The following is a 6,597-nucleotide window of genomic DNA, read 5'->3' as shown; positions in this document are numbered from 1 at the left end:
TTTTGTCCGTAAGCTCATTTCTTCAGTCCAAGAGATGGACCCTTTTCATTTCATTTCTCTTTCAACTTTTGCACTTTTAAGCGATAATAGCATTCAACGGTATTTTTGCCAGTCGATTGGAGAGCGACCCCATTGAAAAGTAGTAAGATATCATTACCCGGTGATGCCTGGTTGCATCGATCTCCTACCTTATTACTTCATGCCACTAGTATCTTTACCCGTCCCCTAGCGCTCGGGACACTGTTCGAATGAATCATATTATCACAAGCATGTACCAGTAACAATTCCAGTTTCCAAAACATATTGCCATGGTCTAGTATTTAACCGTAAGACATAAGATTTATAAACAAGCCATCGCAAGTATTTCTATTTAACAACAATAATTAAACCAAGAAAGAAGCTCAAATCCCACTTCTTCTTTTTTTTTTTTTGCATAGTCAAGCAATGGCATTTTATTCCAAAAATTTAGAAAAGACATGTAACTAAGGTATGCGCAACTCTCCTTAATGTTGCGTCTAGCTAACTTGTCGTGAGATTAAACTTTTCTGAAAAGCTTACACCTAACATAAAAATATGGACAGTTACTCACAAATTTACTCATATTTTTAATCTAATTAAAGTTAGATTAGTATCGTCATTAGTACTCAGATCGAAGCATAATTCCTGTCACTCAACTTAGAGAGTAAAACTCATAAATTGCGGGCTGTTTTTATAGTTCTAATATGGAAGTAATAGTATGTAATTAACCTAAGTCAATCAACAACAAACGGAAATTTCAAATTAGGCTTTTAAGATCCTACTTTTAGGGCTAATTCCATTACGGCGACGAGTCTCGAATTCGAACTCTTTGCCGAAATGAGTTCTCGCTTGCATGAAAATTCCAGGGGTTAGGGTGCGGCGAACGCAAGAAGAGAAATAGATACGGTGGAGGGGTGAGAGGGAGTGGCCGGAGTGGTGTCGAGTTGGACGGCAACCATGGCTGCCGTTTCTCGGCGAGGTGTGTCATGTGTGTGAATGTCCTGTACATATGTGGATTGTATGTGATTGCCTCAATTCTACTTTCTTTGATATAAGTACTATACATATTATAATATCGATTGCAAATAAATTAGTGAGTGAGAGAGATTACCAAAAAAGACAGTAGATTTTCCCCCATGAAATTGACCAGAACGGCAAGCGGTGGTCTCAGATGGGAGTCTAAGTACAGGAAGCGGTGGTCTCTCTTTACCATTTCCTTTTTATTCTTTAGCTTTGTTTGTCTTTTATGTTGCTAATTACTCCTAATGGTAATATATATATAGCAGTGGAGATATAGGTGAACAGGTAAAAAAAGTACACCTATTACCTTCTCTTATTGACATGTAATACTTCGCATTCCGTTAACGCGAACTCTGTCCGAACACGTCCGAATTCTAGTCTCCAAAAATTCTTATAATTTCAACATAAACAAATAAAAATACGAGGATCATCGTAGCGGTGTTTGATTTTTAAGGAAAAATCCTAACATAGAATAACTCTTACCATGTATCAGATGTAACTCAATTGTCCCTTAGTATTTAGAAAATTAAATCAAAATTCACACATTCATTCGGATCACAATACACTTCGCGTAGCCTCGACACTCTAATTTAATTCTAATAGTAAGTTAGGCTACACGAAGTGTATCGTGATCCGAATGAATGTGTGAATTCTGATTTAATTTTGTAAATACTATGGGGCAATGGAGTTACATCTTATACACGGCACGAGTTACGCGACGTTGAAATCTTTTCTTTAAAACCGGACACCACCATGATAATCCCCATACTTCTATTAGTTTATGTTGAATTTTTGAGATTTTTCGGAGACCAAAGTCTGAACGCGTACGGATCAAACTTGCGCTAGTGGAACACATAATACGTTGTGTTAATAGGGGAAGGAAACAGGTGTAATCACTTTAACCTGTTTCACCATTCACCGTTTCATATAGCAAACAAAAGGGAATAATTAAAGCCCTATTTTACTATACAAAGCAAAGGAAGAGATTAGGAACCAAAATAAAAAGAGAATAGAACTTCTGTACTGGTCCTCCACACTGACGGACACGCCGTTCGCTGGAAGACTCCATTGCGGAGCTTCCTTTTCCCTCTCTTCTGGTAATCTCACATTCCCACTCTCTGAATTTATATTAAAATACGTATTTCACGTATCTATATTAGAAAGAGGAGTGAAAAATACAAGACAGCCAAATCACACAATACACGCACACCACCACAAGCCACCCTGTGCTTCTTCCTCTCACCTCTACACCGTATCTCTTTCTCTTCATGTGTTCGCCGCACCCGAACCCCTAATATTTTCACACAAGCAAAACTTCTTCCGGCCAAGAGTTCGAATTCAAGACTTGCCGCCGTAATGAAATCAACCCTAAAAATAGGATCTTAAAAGCCTAATTTGAAATTCTTGATTGTTATTGACTGATTTTAGAGTAACGTTCAGGGAATATTGGAAAAATTAAGGTATCCACGTGGATTTCTAAAATTTACGTGAAAGAAATAGAATATCTAAAATTAGTAGAGAAATTAGACTTTTAGTGCACTGATTGACCCTAAATAATATTGTGTAAAGGAGTGTTTTGACTTTTAAAATAAATGACACTACCCCAGTTATGGATATTACTACCTAAAGTAACTAGTTAAATTCCGGATATAGGAATCTTAGCTAACATCAGAACATTACGTGTTTAGGTGCAAGTACTGGGAAGTGAGGTGACGCGTTTAAAGTGACTGCTACTTCTTTTTGGTGAGTTGCGCATACCTTAGTTATATGTATTTTCTGAAATTTTGGAATGAGATGTCATTGCTTGATTTTGAGTTTCAGTTAAATAAGACCATGGCCATATGTTTTGTAAACTTGAATTTTACTGGTTGCTAGTACATGCTCGTGATAATATGATTCATTCGAACGGTGTCCTGAGCGCTAGGGGACGGGTAAAGATACTAGTGGCGTAAAGTAATAAGGTAGGAGATGCAGCCAGGCATCATCGGGTAATGATATCTTACCACTTTTCAATGGGGTTGCTCCCCAACCGACTGGCAAAAATACCGTTGAATGCTATTATCTCTCAAAAGTGCAAAAGTTGAAAGAGAAATGAAATGAAAAAGGTCCATCTCTTGGACCAAAGAAATGAGCTTACGGATTAAAATGCATGTCTTGGATGTTCAATGAATATTTGGATTGTTGCTTTGAACTATTTTTATAATGTGAGGTATTTCCATGGTTAAACTTGTAACTTCGGTATACGTTTCTCACCCGAGCTTTGGCTTATGAAAACCTTTTCCAATTTTTCAGGTTAAGGTAGATAGCAAGTTGTGGACTGAATGTGGTGCTAGAATAATCGTGGAGAATTATGTGTAGTCTAATGGTTTGTAATTATTATACTTGTACACTTAGAAGCTTTGGGATTATGTTATTTATTCTACGCTTCAGCATACTTTGCTTATATGGTTTAAAATGACAGTGATGCGAGAAGTCCCTAAACTAGAATATGAGCAGGCCTTCGGCGGCTTAACACCCGCTTGGCCGGTCACGACTTCCAAGGTAGGTTTTGTCACGCCCTCGATTTTTAACATAAATAACTAAACCATTTCAATAAATGATCCTCGCATAATATAGACAATACTCAAAAGAGAGTTTCCAAATAACCACATACAAACTAAATCCCCAAGTTTAAAAATTTACAACATTGGCACTACGGCCCAAATTTCATTGTTAGTTAAAGATAGTAAATTTAGAGGTTACATAATATCTGAAATTAAAAGACTTCAAATGAATTTACAATTTCATCTTTCCAAGAGATCATACAAAGACGATGAAATTACTTCTCAGGCACCGTGGCTTTCAAAAGAGATGAGAACAAGTATGCACACCATGCACTCCGCGTCAAAATCCTTGAGGTGTAGGTTGAGCTACACTAGCCAAGTAGGAAAATCTCTACAAACTTTATATGCAAATGAGAAGTTTTGAACATAGAAGAATGAAGTCTGAGACAACGAAAGAGAATGCAACTAATGCAACTTCATGGAGGGAACTCAAGACTCGAGGGGCACTTCACTTGTCATTAATCAATCAATTAGCCATCTTCTATGTGTCCTCATTGACCAAACTCCATCTCGCACGCTTCTACATTAAAGGACTTACATTATGGGTCTTGAGAACTCTGTACATCTCCCAGAAATCTCCAACATGAGACCAAGTAGATCATTCTCCACTGACTCATCAATAGTAAACTTAAGAAACTTTCCGGGTCTTAGGGCCCCATATACCCATAATACGTTCCAAGTACTCATGACCCCATACATCCATTTCACATTCCGGGTCTTAGGGCCCCATATACCCATTGTACATTCCGGGAGATCATGACCCCGTACATCCGTTTCACATCATTTGTATCATTTTTCATCCTATGTATTTCCAAGACTAATTTCAAGAATGTTGAAGAGAGAGAGAGCTATCGATATTAAGTAGGTGGTTCACCTATGAACTTGCATTTCAGTTTTATTCCCTGACTCATTATCTCAACTCGCTCCTTGTATTGCATGGCATCAATTGTCAAGTACCGAACCCAATAATAATCCCATGACGCACCACCCGCTAAGTTCTAAACGAGAATCTATAGAACGAATGCCAAAGGAACATAAGATGATCAATCAAGACGAAGCATGAAGATACGAGTTACCCTATTCTCTTTCGGACCACCAAGCAAACCCCTATCGACCACCCAAGCGCCCACGCCATACCTTTTAGCTTACGATATTTAATAACGACTCCATGGTAAGTCCACCAATCACTACGTCACGCCATAGCGGTTAATAAGTCTATATCATTCATTGAAACATGCCACAACATCTATTTCAATCGACAAAGAGCATAAATAATGTACGAGTATCCTAATTATTTAATTCTACACATTTCTAAGCTACGATGAGGGCCCAAAGTGATCGATTGGTCAATGAATCTTTCGAGGTACGAACAATCAAGTTTGGAAGTGATTTGAAGCTATTCAAAAGGTATTTGAAGTGTTCGGGGTTCAAACGGGCACGAGAAGAAACAAATGAACCAAATCTGTCCGGAACAGAAAAGGGGTATGATACCCTTGATTAAGGTATCAATACCTGGTCAGAGTCTAGTCCATAGAAGAGTGGGGTATCGATACCCCTTTTGAGGGTATCAATACCACGGAGTTTTTCTGCAGATTTTCAGCTTTTCAACAACGAAATCCTAACAACAAATGACGAACCAAGGCATGATCAAGGCACATAATCAACCAATAAACACATAAAAAGAGTAAGAAATCCCTACCTCAAGTGGTTTGAACGAGACCTAAGCGATTGATCGAAGTCTAAGCGATTTCTAGACTTCAAAAGCTCTGAAATCGACCAAGAACTTCCCTCCAAGCTTGACCCATGAAATTTTGAGCTTGAGAACGCGATTGGAGGCCGAAGGGTGTTTGATCTTTGAGGTTCTTGAGGTCTTGGAGGAGTTTTTGAGTGAGAGGATGAGAGAGAGGAATTTTTCGGTGGAGAGAGGGAGAGAGGGACAGTAGAGAGAGAGAGAGAAAGGATGAAAGATTATAATCCCCTACACACACACCTACCCTATATATACTCTTATATCCTATAATCACACACCCACTCCCTCAAGTTTCAATTCCCTCATTTCAATCCCTAATTCAAATAACCATCAAATAAACCATATTCTCCTAATTAGCCAATTAATAAACATTTTAAATAATTAAAATTTTACGGGTCTCTACAGGTTTTGGGTCATGACAGCTGCCAACAATGACAATTCGTAGTTCGGGTTCCACACACCTCCGTCAATCGGCACTTGCAACATCTGTACACCTCCACCTCCGTTGTCGATGGGTCTTGGTGTGTTGAAATCTTTTGTCGCAACCACACAAGAACAAAATGGTTTTGATAAGATTTTTCAGGTCTGTGATTCTCGGACAAAACTCGAGCACAGACCGAAAAGAATGGGTGGGGACGGTGGGGGAGTGGAGGGGGTCGAGCTAATGTGGGGTTCGCAGGAGATGAGGCTGGTCGAAGTTTGGAATTGCCCAGAAATGGAGGTGTGTGGAGAGAGAGAGAGAGAGAGAGAGAGAGAGAGAGAGAGAGAGAGAGAGAGAGAGAGAGAGAGAGAGAGAGAGAGAGAGAGAGAGAGAGATAATGTGTGGGTTTGGACAGAGAATGTGTAGGTTTGGACAATTTTCTGATTGAAATGAGGACTCTTGGTGCGTGTTATTATAACAAGGGTAAAATTGTTATTTCAGCCATTCTGTTAACAGAGTTTATTATTTTTGAGTTTCAAGTAGATGATGGGATGTCTGTGGGCGTTTTTAAAGGTTAGGGGATGTTTGTCTCCAAAATGTATAGATTTTGGGGGTATCCATATAATTTTACCAAAAAAACAGGGGTAAACCGAATAGGACACATGACCCGGCATAAAGGTTCGTGAACCGGACCGGCATGGAGGCCCTAAGTAACAACCAACTTAAATACGTACTATATATAAATGATGAAATTAAATAGGTATCCTAAATAGAAGACTTATTTA

Source organism: Rhododendron vialii, chromosome 11a (genome assembly GCF_030253575.1).
Source record: "Rhododendron vialii isolate Sample 1 chromosome 11a, ASM3025357v1".
In the NCBI taxonomy this organism is placed as follows: domain Eukaryota; kingdom Viridiplantae; phylum Streptophyta; class Magnoliopsida; order Ericales; family Ericaceae; genus Rhododendron; species Rhododendron vialii.
Note: the sequence above shows the minus strand (reverse complement) of the source record.